The sequence below is a fragment of the Euprymna scolopes genome, chromosome 31, assembly GCF_053919585.1.
Source record: "Euprymna scolopes isolate OS-2025 chromosome 31, ASM5391958v1, whole genome shotgun sequence".
Classification (NCBI taxonomy): Eukaryota; Metazoa; Mollusca; class Cephalopoda; order Sepiida; family Sepiolidae; genus Euprymna; species Euprymna scolopes.
The window spans coordinates 32,963,243-32,975,943 of record NC_136512.1 but is presented as its reverse complement, the minus strand read 5'-3'; the positions used below and the strand labels follow the sequence as shown (position 1 = coordinate 32,975,943).

Genomic DNA, 12,701 nt, shown 5'->3' with positions numbered 1-12,701 from the left:
TAGCGGGACCTGTGGAAATTCCACAGGGTACTCATTTATATGTAATATATTGATGTTGGCATTCTGTAGATGTTCAATGTAAATGGAGACGCTCTGATATTATTGTAGCTCTTTTGTTAAAACTGCAAAAGTATTTATCTCAGCTAGCACAAACGTCTGGTAAAGCCCGGTTGTAAAGTATGCTTAAATATGATATTTTAATTCTTGCAGATTTTGTATATATATTATTATAGAGTTAATCTTCTATCGATTTTTATATATTATAAAGTTGCGATTTCAAAAATAAAAAAATATATCTATTTGACTTGGGTGCATTAGCTTAAATCGAAATCGAAATAAAAACTTTTAAAAAATTATATGTATATATATATATATATATATAAATAACTTGAGTTCTTTCAGCCATAATCGAAACCAAAACATTTTATGGCTGTAAAAAAGTGCCAAAAGTAGGCTTTGAATGATGGATGATCTCCTTAATGTGCGACCTTAAGGGCAAATGTTACATAGCCCACTACACAATTCAGATCATTATCTTTCCAACGAGCTTTTGTTCGTTAAATTTTGATCAAGAGTCACTGAGATTTGTAACTAATAAAATTGCCAAAAAAGGTGATATATATATATATATATATATATATATATATATATATATATATACACTAGCAATCGGTGCCCGGCGTTGCCCAGGTGTTTTGAGGTTAATGCTGAGAAAAAAAAAAAAAAACGGTCAATTTTTTAAAACTTTGACCCCTATTATGACCTCTTAACATTTATTGTTTAGGGATCAAGTAAAGTTAATAAGTTAGATCCATGTCCAAGGAATCTATATCTAAAATATCACGTGTTTACTGTTTAGACCCAAAATTGTAGGAGGAGTTTGGTAGAGTTCTCAAAGGTCAAATCGTTGAATATTGACCACTTAATCGCCAAATTTCTGTCGAAAACCTATCACATCGATTTTCCCAAATCTCAGTACCCTGTATATCAAATTTCGAATCTCTAGGCTTAAAATTGACAGAGTTTTAGCGTAGGGAAATGCACACAGACACACACAGACACTTTATATATATATATATATATATATATATATAACATGTGTGTGGCATCCGTCAGTCGAAACGACTATGGATCAGCAGCGCCGTATTAAGATGTTGTTATAAACATAAACATCATATATATAAGGATAATAGTACGCCATATATGTAACAAAAGACCATTATTTACTCAAGTGAAAGGAAAACCCGGGGGAACTTTACCCAAAAATAAATCTATATTTTTTTTGTGTGTAATGATAATCTTATAAGCGAGTAATTAATAATTCAGCCATCTTGATTCTTTACCAAACAGAAAGTTCCCTTTTTTTTTTATAGCGAGGCCAAATTTCGCGAATTTGGCCTTTTTTTTAAAGCAGTTTGGCCTTCAAAATTTCTGTTTGGCCTTTTTCTTCACCGATGAAATCTGGAGACTCAACGGGAATTTTCGGAAAAAAAATGTTGTTACTATGCACATCTATGTAATGAAATACAATTTGTGGCAAAATTTCAGGAAAAACTAATGGATGGTTATCTCGCAATAGTCCGGACAATTCGCTAAATTATCTCGTCAAAACCTTAAATCTCGAATTTTTGTGCATTTTTTTTGGGGGGGGGGCTAATTTGGCATAATAGTGTCCATTTAATAGTATTATCTTGAAAAAATAAAAAATTAAGGAAAATTACAAAAAAAAACAAACAAGAACAACAAAAGTTTGCCGTATTTTTAAAAGTTTTATTGCGTTGTTTTTATTTGCTTTTTTTATTTCATCGGTGAAGAAAATGGCCAAACAGAAATTTTGAAGGCCAAACTGCTTTAAAAAAAAGGCCAAATTCGCGAAATTTGGCCTCGCTATAAAAAAAAAAGGGGGAAATCCCCCTACTTGAACTTTCTGTTTAATTTCGCTTGTAGCGGTGATTTTTTTCTTTTTTCGCTATAGAAAAATAACTACTTGATGAAATTACGTGATTTTTTCTGTAGGAAAACTTTATCCCATGACGAGTACGTACAATATATTTTTTTAAAAAATATTTCCATTTTTTAATGTCAATGGAAAACTGCACAAGTACCCAAACCCGAAATGTAAAGACCACGAGTGGACGCGCGTTTTTTTTTTTTTTTAGTTTAGTTTCATAATGGCGGCCGTGATGTCGGAGGTTCGATTGTTAGATTGTAAGTTAGTTTCGTATTTTTGTAATTTGTAAATCGCAAGTTAGGAAAAAATTAAACCCTTCCAAGATGGACAATAAATAAAGCCATAATATTTTATGGTAAAGTTAAGAGCCTACGAACCATAGTTTTTTAGGACATGTGATTATTGGATTAACCAATCAGAAATCGTCTGTGGCACACACATCTGTTTTTATAGATAGATAGATAGATAGATATAGATATAGATAGATATAGATATAGATAGATAGATATAGATATAGATATATATATACACTCTTAGCTAAATTGAATATTGAAATGCTCATATATTTGTTTCTATGGAACAAAATTATATGAAAATGTGCAGGCTTTTTGAAGATTATAATACTATTCTATGGTTAACATTTTATGACAATTAGTAAAAAAGAACCTATATTTTCAAATCAATAAAATATGCCCAAATTTTCCTACAATTGTATATAGTGTCCTGGCAGGCTATCTTTAGTTTTGCTGCTTTAGGATGAATTTTGCTTGGGTTTTTTTGCTTGGTTGTTTCTGCTGTGGCCTTGCCAGGCCACTAGTATATACAAAATAGGCTTCTTGGCTTCGTGGGGGATGCCCTTTTCTCTTCCCTGCGGCCTCTCTCTCGCAGGGGAGACGTTGCGAGCCTGTCTTTGTTTTATCGTTGCTTCCATGGCAAGTGCTCGTCTGGGCTTCAATCTCTCGTCTCCCCTCGCCAATCTTTCATGATAAACACCCGTCTAGCTGAAACCACTGTCAAAAATTTTCCCCACTCTCTATCTGTGCCAAAACCAAAACGTAGATTCCATGGACAAAACTTCTTTCTTAGAAGTGCACGCCTGTGGAACTCTGTTCCATTTACCTGTTTCCCACCTGACTACAACCTGGATGTTTTCAAGTCCAACATAAACAAATTCCTGATTAACTTAAGTAAGACACTTTATCAAATCTCCAATACTAACGTACTGTACACACAATAACCCTTATCCCCGAGTGGCTTCCGGGCTTTGATAAAAGGTGACGACCTTGTGTAAAAAAAAAAAATATATATATATATATATATATATATATATATACACACACACACACATATATATATAAAAAACTTATTTTCACCCCAAACAAAGTATACTGTCACAGGGAACGGAAGGAGTTACTATTTGGGGTTGTGCTTAACAGAACAGAGTTGAGCAGCAAGATGTCTGTTCACATTACATTTAAACTTTTGCATGTTAGTATCACCGAGAAAAGCAGGAAACTTCAATTAAAGAACTTATAAAACAGACATAGGGATGCGACACCGATAAGACAAGGGTTGAGGCTGGCGAATAGTGCAGGACCAATTAGTGGCAACAATACTCCATGCATGGATGAATTGTGGCTTTGTAAAGATATAAGATGCTCTCTAGTGTGAGTAATTTTCTAGCACAATAGAGGGAGCCCACCTTCTCTGGAGCAACTTTAGCAATATCCTCAATGTATTTGTTCCAATTCATGTTGCCTATGAACGTAAGGCTGAAGAGTTTGAAAGGTAGGGTGTCCTGGCAATCAGCGGTTGAGAAGGTTTTTTGTAGTTGTTAAAGGAAAGAAGCTTTGTCTTTGTAGAATTAAATGTTACTCTTCACTTCAAGCCCCCATTTCACTACCGACTGAAAGTCGTTTTATAGGGTTTCTGCCATTGCTTTGGATATGTATACATTCATTTTTCCATCATGGCCATTATAGAGCAAGTTGTTATCAACAAATGTACCCGTCTCAGACACAATTTGATCAGGGAGGTCCTTTATTTTTTTTTTTTTTTTTTTTTTTTACAAAGGCATCACCACATTATCAAGGCCCAGAGGCCACTCAAGGATAAGGGTTAAAGAGTGTACAGTAGAAGTTGGTCAATATAGTAATCATTAGTAATGAAAATTTGGTAAATTTAATAACTTATATGGAACGGCTCATCAAGAACTTATTTACCTTAGACTTGAACACAACCATATTGTAGTCAGCCGGAAAGCAGGAAAACGGAAGACAATTCCACAGGCGTGCAGTTCTAAGAAAGAAGCTTTGTTCATGGAATCTATGTTTAGGTTTAGGCACAGATAAAGAGTGGGGGAAATTATTGATAGTGTTTACAGCTAGACAAGTGTTTCTTGTGAAAGTTTGGCGAGGGGGGACCATAGATTGAAGCTCAGTTGAACACTTTCCATGAAAATAACGATACATCAGAGACAAACTCGCAACATCTCTTCTGTGAGATAGAGGTTGTAAGGAGGAGAAAAGGACATCTCCTACGAGGCTACGAAGTCTATTTTGAACTCTATCAAGGCAGGACAAGTCCTTTCTAGCAGCTCCTGCCCAGATGTGGCAACAGTATTCCATCCTTGGACGTACCTGGCTCTTATATAGATAGAGAATAGCATCAGCAGTGAGATATCTACTGGATCGATAGAAAGATCCCACCATTTTTCCAGCGGCCTTGGCAACAGATTTGATATACGTGTTCCATTTAAGATCAGGAGTAATGGTCCTTTATGAAAATTAGAAATAATAAATGTCCAAGGATAAACACCTGAGGCACACCCGCATTAATATCATGTTGTTTAAACATACGGCCCTCGAAGGCAACTTTAATTTTTCTCTTGTTTAGGAAGAATCTGATAGAGAGGACGTTTAAAATATCTGTAGTAGAACAAGCTTGCCTAAATCCATAGTGTCGGTTAGAAAGAAGCTTAGATGGTGGACTAGTGCTTGATTAATTACAGACTCAAAGATTTTAGTGAAGAGGGGCTGGAGATTGATGGGGAAATAATTGAATGAGTTCTTTCACCAGAATTCTTGAATACTGGTACAATTGAAACGATTTTTTCAGCTAACGAAGAAGCAAGAGTTAGTTAGGCATTTGTTGAAGGGTTTGGAGAATCTGAGCATTTCTTAATCACTATGGCAGGGATGAGATCATGCCTACATACCTTAGAGGTGTCATGGTTTTTTATGACATTATGGACATGAGAAGGGATGATTTTCAGATCTACGAGTGTGGCTTCTGTCCACAAAGGGAAATTTGAGAGGGAGTGGTTTGTGGGGTCTAAGGTGGAGTTGGAGGCAAACCACCGGGCAAGTAAGCCAGCTTTCTCAGTTGCCATGCAAACGACCTCATGGTTGTTGGATAGTTGGAGAATTGTTGAGTGTCCATTATTCATCACACTATTATAAATCTTCAAGAAATCCTGAGATTCTATTTTCTGCAATCGATACATTAAAAAAATAGTAAAAATGATACAAACGTTCAGGATAGGAATGTACGAATGCACATCTGGGGGGGGGGAGAAGAAAACTAGCACCTCTACCTCCTTTTAATTACATGACGTCATTTTCACACAGCCTTTCGACTGGCTGAAATTTTGGGCTTCCGTATAATCCGTGTTTACAAAACTTGCGATTTTGCGAAGTGCAGAATTTTTTGGGCTAATTAAGCTATTCTTTTGTACAAACAAGGGTTTGTTTGTTTGTTTGTTTTTAATTTAATTCAATGTCTTAGGACTTCACTAATTATCTTTGAAATAGAGTCAGAAAACTAATTTATCTTTTAAAGGATTTTTACAATGAATTTATTTAACTTCAAAATTTAGTTGAATTGGTTAACTCGCCGTGAAAACATTTTTCATAACTTCCCCCCCCCCCACACACACACGTGTACAAATATTTTTTTCCTTTTGGAAATTAGCTTTAGTCTTTAATCTTCCAAATACAATCCAAAAGTAGTCGGAAACTTAGAAAAAAATTATGATAAATCGGCTTTCAAAACTAGGAGGTCCCCCATCTTTATTCGGCCATTTTTGCCCGTACCTATAAAATTTGGGTGCTAATGCAGAGAGTGATCAGCCAGCACTATTTTTGAAATCGTATTTATACGTTTAATTAAAGTTTTATATGTTTTTTTTATTCAATTGTAAGGTTAAAGTACAGAATAGGTACAAAACACCCTCCCCATGTTAAGAATGGCTTTTTAAATAATAACTTTATTATTTCATCAGCACGGATCACTCTCTGCATGGCATGAGTACCAAAATTTGATTTTCTTAGATAAAAAAAAAAATTTACTTCATCAATTTACGTGATTTTTTAAATATAATATTTCCGTTCTATAACGGGTACGTATATCATAAATATTTTTTCTTGTATTTTTGTTTTTAATAATTCTGGATTTGTACCGTAACTTTTAATAGTGTTATTTTCATTCTAAAGTTTGATCATTCAAGAACATTATACAATAAATTGTTTGGGACCGTTCCCCGTTACATTAGCAGTATCAGAATTTTTGTAGGAATTTTTGACACCCCTAACACGAAACTGCGAATACAATATAAAAATCTCGTAATTTCTCTGTTAAAAGTGGGTTATTTATTTTCTTTATGGATTATACTTCCAAAATAAACTATTACAGTTGTTTTAAAAGTAATAAAAATATTTTTATTTTTTTTTTAAAACAGTAATGAATTTTCCGAACTCAATATTTTTCAATTTTTAAACTCAATATTTTTAAATTTTTAAATTTTAAAAATCTATCAAAATTTTTCTATTGATTCTATTTTTACGATATTTTCAGGGTCAATGTGAAATTTTATGTTCTTTCCAATAAACCGAATATAATATTTTAGACAAACGTTTTTTTTAAATTCACGCCCCCCCATTTTCACGCCCCCCCCATTTTCACGCCCCCCCCATTTTGAAATGTCTATTAAAAAGTAAATAATTAATTTATGTTTAATAGGTTTATATATCACAAATTGAAGAGAAAAGGTCAATAAATAATATATTCAAATTTAAAACAAAAAAAAAAATCAGTTTTTTAGAAATTTACCTGTAAAGTCCGAAGTTTAAAACCTTATTTTATAAGAACACATTTTTTCTTTTTGTCTTTTTTTTTTTTTTTTTAATGAAACCTTGGTCCTTGCTCCTTTAATTGAAAAAAAAATTAGGGCTTGAATTACATTTTTCGAGGAGTTATAAGCTTAGAAAGATAGGGGGTGGAATAATTTACGCCTCTCATTTTGAAATGTCTATTAAAAAGTAAATAATTAATTTATGTTTAATAGGTTTATATATCACAAATTGAAGAGAAAAGGTCAATAAATAATATATTCAAATTTAAAACAAAAAAAAAAATCAGTTTTTTAGAAATTTACCTGTAAAGTCCGAAGTTTAAAACCTTTTTAAAAAAAAAAAAACACATTGTTTTTTTTTTTTTTTTTTTTTAAATAAAACCTTGGTCCTTACTCCTTTAATTGAAAAAAAAATTAGGGCTTGAATTACATTTTTCGAGGAGTTATAAGCTTGGAAAGATGGGGTGGAATTATTCACTATTTTCACGAAATTTCTGACACTGCTACCGTTACATGTTTAGGGACCGTTAAAAGTCAATTTCGCCCAAGATCTTGACACAATGTTAAATAAATAATAAATAAATGCAAAAAGTATATTAAGTTAACACTAACAGTAACAGAAATTAATTGGCGATCCAGAAGCATATTCGATGTGAAAATGTTCAGATTACCAAACCGGACTTCCTGTTTTAGTTTAAAATAAATCTGTAAAATATATTTATAAATAATAAAAACGTGTTCAAAAGTTTCACAGATTTTCTTTTATGTCAATTTGTTTATTTAAAAAACTGAAACAAGAAGTCCAGTTTGGTAATCGGAATATTTTCACACCGAGGCTAGGTTTTCATCTGACACCGGTACAGTCGCACATAGAGTCGCCTATGCTTCTGTATCGCAACTTAAATTTCATTATTATACAACAAAATCAGCATCCCTGTGACAACTGTGTTGACAAAGCCTTTCGGAGGGCTCTACTCTGCGGTTCTGTCAGCTGAACGAAAAAAAAAATAAAATAAAACTTCATCCCACGTTTGTATGATGTTTGATTAAAAATGTAACATCTCGTTTGATAAATATTTTTTATTATTATAAAAGCTCAAATAACGACATTTTTTTTTTTCGTCCAGTCGACCAGACCGAAGAAAGCCTATGTAAACACAGGGGTGCTCTGATCTTTAAGAAAGCCTATAGAACTTAGAGAAGAAAAAAAAAGTAATACTAGTTACGTAGGCAATTTTTTAAAGTGATATTTTATTTTCTGATAAAAAAAAAAATTAATTCTTGAGAAAATAAAAATAAATTCATAATTAATGTCAATGATAAAAAAAGTTTTTATTGTAAAATAAATTTAAAAATTAAAAATGTCTGGCATTTTTTGTTAATGGTCTGTTTTCATGCCGATATGTGTCGTCTACAATATGGTGAGAAAAAGTTCGACGTAATTTCAAGAAACGAAGAAAAAAGCGGATTTAAAACCATGAGAAGATGATATTTAAATAAATTTAAAAAAAAAAAATAAAAATAAAAAAGACTTACCTGCTGCAGATTTTGAAGAAAAAAACAAACACCAAAAAAAAAATAAAAGATGCTAGACTTATATAGATATAAGTAAGGGAAGATGCGAGACGATCGTTCGCCGTTAACTGCGAACCTCAGCAATCGACGACACGCATGCAACGAACGAAGGCGCTGAAGCCGGTCGAATAGCAAAAGAACGCAGAAGGGGAGGGGGAACCAACGCCGGTCGATTAGCAAAGAATGCTGAAGACGAGGGGGTAATTAACGTTGGTCAAATAGCAAAGTATATGAAGGGGAAGGGGAACTAACGCCGGTCGAATAGTGAAGAAGCGTGGGAATTAACACGCTGAAGGGGAGGTGGAATAAACACCGGTCGAATAGCAAAGAACGCTGACAGGTGGGGCGAGGGGGATGGGGGGATTAATTAACACCGGTCGAATAGAGAAGAACGCTGAAGGGGAAGGGGAATTAACGCCAGTCGATTAGCAAAAACCGCGGAATGGGAGGGGGAATTAACGCCGGTCAAATAGCAAAAAACGCCGGTCGAAAAGCAAAGAACACTGAAGGGGGGGGGGGGGATTACACCGGTCGAATAGCAAAGAACTGAAGGGGGTGGAATTACACCGGTCGAATAGCGAAGAAAGCTGAAGGGGAGGGGGAATTAACGCCGGTCGAATAGCAAATAACGCTGAAGGGGGGGGGGGAATTAACGTCGGTCGAATAGCAAAGAAAGCTGGGGGGGGGGGGGGTTATAACACCGGTCGAATAGCAAAGCACGCTGAAGGAGGTGGAATTAACGCCGATCGAATAGCTAGAAACACTGAGGGGGAGGGGATTACACGTCGGTCGAATAGCAACAAACGCCGAAGGAGGAGGAGGAGGATTACACCGAATAGCAATGAATGCTGTGGGGAAGGGGTGTTACACGCCGGTCGAATAGCAACGAAGGGGGTGGGGGATTACATGTCGGTCGAATAGCAACGAACTCCGAGGTAGTCGGGTGGGGGGAGAATACTTGCTGGTCAAATAGCAATGAACGGTGAAACATGCGCCTGTTCAATAACAACGGGAGAAGGGACACGTGCTGGTAAAATATCAACACATGTCAGTTCAAAGGGGGAACGGACATCGATTTAATAGAAAAAAAAGCAAAACAAATATGATTGTTTTTTTGTTTTTTTGCTTGTTCTTTTCTAGGTGGGATATATCTAGTTCCCAAAAAGGGGCAATTCGTATAGAACAACATCAAATTTGTTCTAGGCATGAAGAATTTCTCTTTGTCTTTATTTACTTGCCTCCCCACAAGGACAGAGGTGGACACAAATTCGGTTTTTAATGTGGGAAAATTCAATCCCCCCCCCTCCAAAGAAAGTCTTTAACTAGTCATAAAAGATTTATTTTCTCTTGCGAATTAATGTCCCTGCTAGGCAATTTGGTCAGACTCTGACCAATCAGCTTGCAGAGGGATTGCATGTCTGCTGAGAAATTTCTTCTTTTTGTGAAACACCATCAGCAGAGAGAACCCAGGAAGCATCAAAGACATCCCTTCTCTTTCTCTCTCATGTCCCTGTCCACTGGACGCTTCAGCATTGACAATATTCGCCTAAAATAACTGGTGACTGACCACCAAACTTTCAACCGTTTATTTTCCTTGCTCGGACACTGTCCCACTTTCTTCGAAGTGAATAAACCTTTTGTTGTTGTGTAAAAAGAGGGGTTTTTTGGAGGTTTTTCTTCCATGCAAACTTTTCATTTGTAGCGTCCAATGTTTACACATTGACATCCAAAATCAAAATGCGTAAATTCGTTTGTATGTACATCATCTGTGCATACACTATCCTGAATAAAAAACAATAATTATATTTTGGATCAATCAGAGAACTTTCTGAATTTATTCGAAACTAGCCTGGGTGCCCAGCATTGCCCGGATGTTTGGAGGTGCGTGTTGAACAAAAAAAAAAAAAAAGTAGTAATCAGGCAGGCTTGAAACCGTGACGCAAAGGCGAAAAAGAAAGTGAAAGAAAACCTGAAGTGTTACCCATACTCCATGACGCGACCGGAAGTTCGGAACGTTAAAATTAAGCAAAGTCAATCCAACCAATACGATGACTTGCAAAAATGGCTCGCAAAAAAATCGATCCCTTCTTGCAGAAAACTGCCCAGTTGAGGGTGAAGGAATTAATGTTTTTGACCAATTTTTCGATATTTATTGTCTGAGACGTCAAGCTTAAAAATGATACTGATCTCGTGAAAATCCATGGTCTAATTCAAAAGTTTTAGGCAGACATACAAACATACATACATGCATACATACATACATTTAAACAGACAGGTGAGATTTATATTATAGACTAGCGGGGGTACCCAGCGTTGCCTGTTTCGAGGTGTGTGTGGTTTTGGGTAAATCAAAACAAAAGAATAAGCGAAGAATTCTTGCCTTGGTGTTTGTGTCGGGAGGGGGAGGGGGTTAAAAAAAGTTTTGGTAGGTAAGTAGGAAGAATCGAACCCGAAGCCGTGATGCAAAGTTGGAAAATACAGTGTGAAAAAAAAACATGCAACATTAATCGCTGAGCCAGCACGAAAGATGTTTGAATTTATTTAAATATTAAGAATTGGTAGGTGTCCATACTTAATGACTTAATGAGGTCAACTTTCACTGCGAGGCAGCTTTTTATTTACTGCGGGGAAGTTATTTTTGCTTCCACAAGATGTTGGAGGAAAACCAGCTCCCCATAAAAAGGGGATTGTCGAAATTGAATAGCAATTGTTTGATATAAGGAGAAACTCCGCATTGATCAAAGCTGATTGCTTTTGGACATTTCCGGCGATTGCGCTAGGACCGGTGTTAAGCTTCGAATTAGTTTCGCTTTTACACAAAAAAGCCGAATCCACACGGGGCAATCCAAAAATGTGGAATGTTTAGTTTTTCAAAGTCGGGCAAATTAAATAGACAGGCGACCCCCGTTGTTGACTTATAGATATTATGATTTAGACGTGATATAAAAAGTTTTAAGAAGGAGCGAGCCAACTGATCTCTTCCCGAAAAAAAAACAAGCCTTTTGCGGACATACACAAAATGCACAAACACACATTTTTGCTTTTATATATATAGACTAGCGGGGGGTACCCAGCGTTGCCCGGGTGTTTGGAGGTGTGTGTGGAAACTCCAGGGGGGGGGGTAAAAAAAGTAAGTATGAGGATCGAAGCCGAACCGTTAAGGCAAAGTTGTAAATTAAAGTATGAAAAAAAAAAAAACGTGCGACGTTAACCATTGCCCGACCGCGATATGCTAACGGAAACATGTTTGAATTTACTTAATTACTTGGATTTGGCAGATGCCCGTTTTAATGAGTTAATGAGGTCAAGTTTGACTGCGGGATTTTTATTTTCCCAAGATGTTATAGGAAAAAGACTAACCCACATGCAGCGAGCGACAAATGTTGGATATTTATCTTTCCGAAATCGAGCAAATTAAATAGACAGGCGAGCTTTGTTGTTAACTGTGAGATATTACGATTTATATGTGATATAAAAAGTTTTAAAAAATTGTGAACCGACCGACCGCTTCTCTGAAAAAAGCCTTTTGTAGACATACAGAAAAAGCGAACACATATACATACATACATACATACATTTTCGCTTTTATATTTATAGACTAGCAGGGAGAGGGTATCCGGTGTTGCGCAGGTGTTTGGAGGTGTAAAAGAAAAAAAATGTGTTAGTAGGCAGGAAAGCGGAAAAGAAAGTGAAAGAAAACGTGACATCTTACTGCTACGCTACGAGGCCATAGGAGGTGAAAAGCATTCAAATTTAGCGATGTCAATCAAAACGTTGACTTGCTAAGTGGATGAGTTCACGCAGGTGCACAAATGAGCATTGGCTGGAAGCCAGTTCAGTTTTCTGCCGTTTCATTTATTATCGATGTTCAGGAAACCAAGCTCCCCCGAAAAAGGGGAACTATCAAATGAATAGCAATTGTCTGATATGAAGGGTTTTCCCCACATTGATCCAAGCTAATTGCTTTCAAGGCGTGTCGGCCATGAAGGCCAGCGATTCGCTTTGTTTCGATTCAGTTTCACTTTATTTATACGAGAAAGACAA

The 12,701-nt window shown here is 35.7% G+C and overlaps 1 protein-coding gene across 2 annotated transcripts in view; it reads right to left on the bottom strand.

Annotated features, from left to right (window-relative positions):
* LOC145255684 (tyrosyl-DNA phosphodiesterase 1-like) overlaps positions 1-12,701 on the bottom strand; it is a 94,316-nt gene that overhangs the window by 68,210 nt on the left and 13,405 nt on the right. Inside the window, exon 1 of one of the 2 annotated variants that reach the window (XM_080114249.1) lies at positions 8,619-8,986. The exons of the other annotated variant lie outside the window; for it this stretch is intronic. The gene's annotated coding sequence lies outside the window, so the exon portion shown is untranslated. Of the gene's footprint in view, positions 1-8,618; positions 8,987-12,701 lie in introns of those variants that run through there. 2 annotated transcript variants of the gene reach the window in all.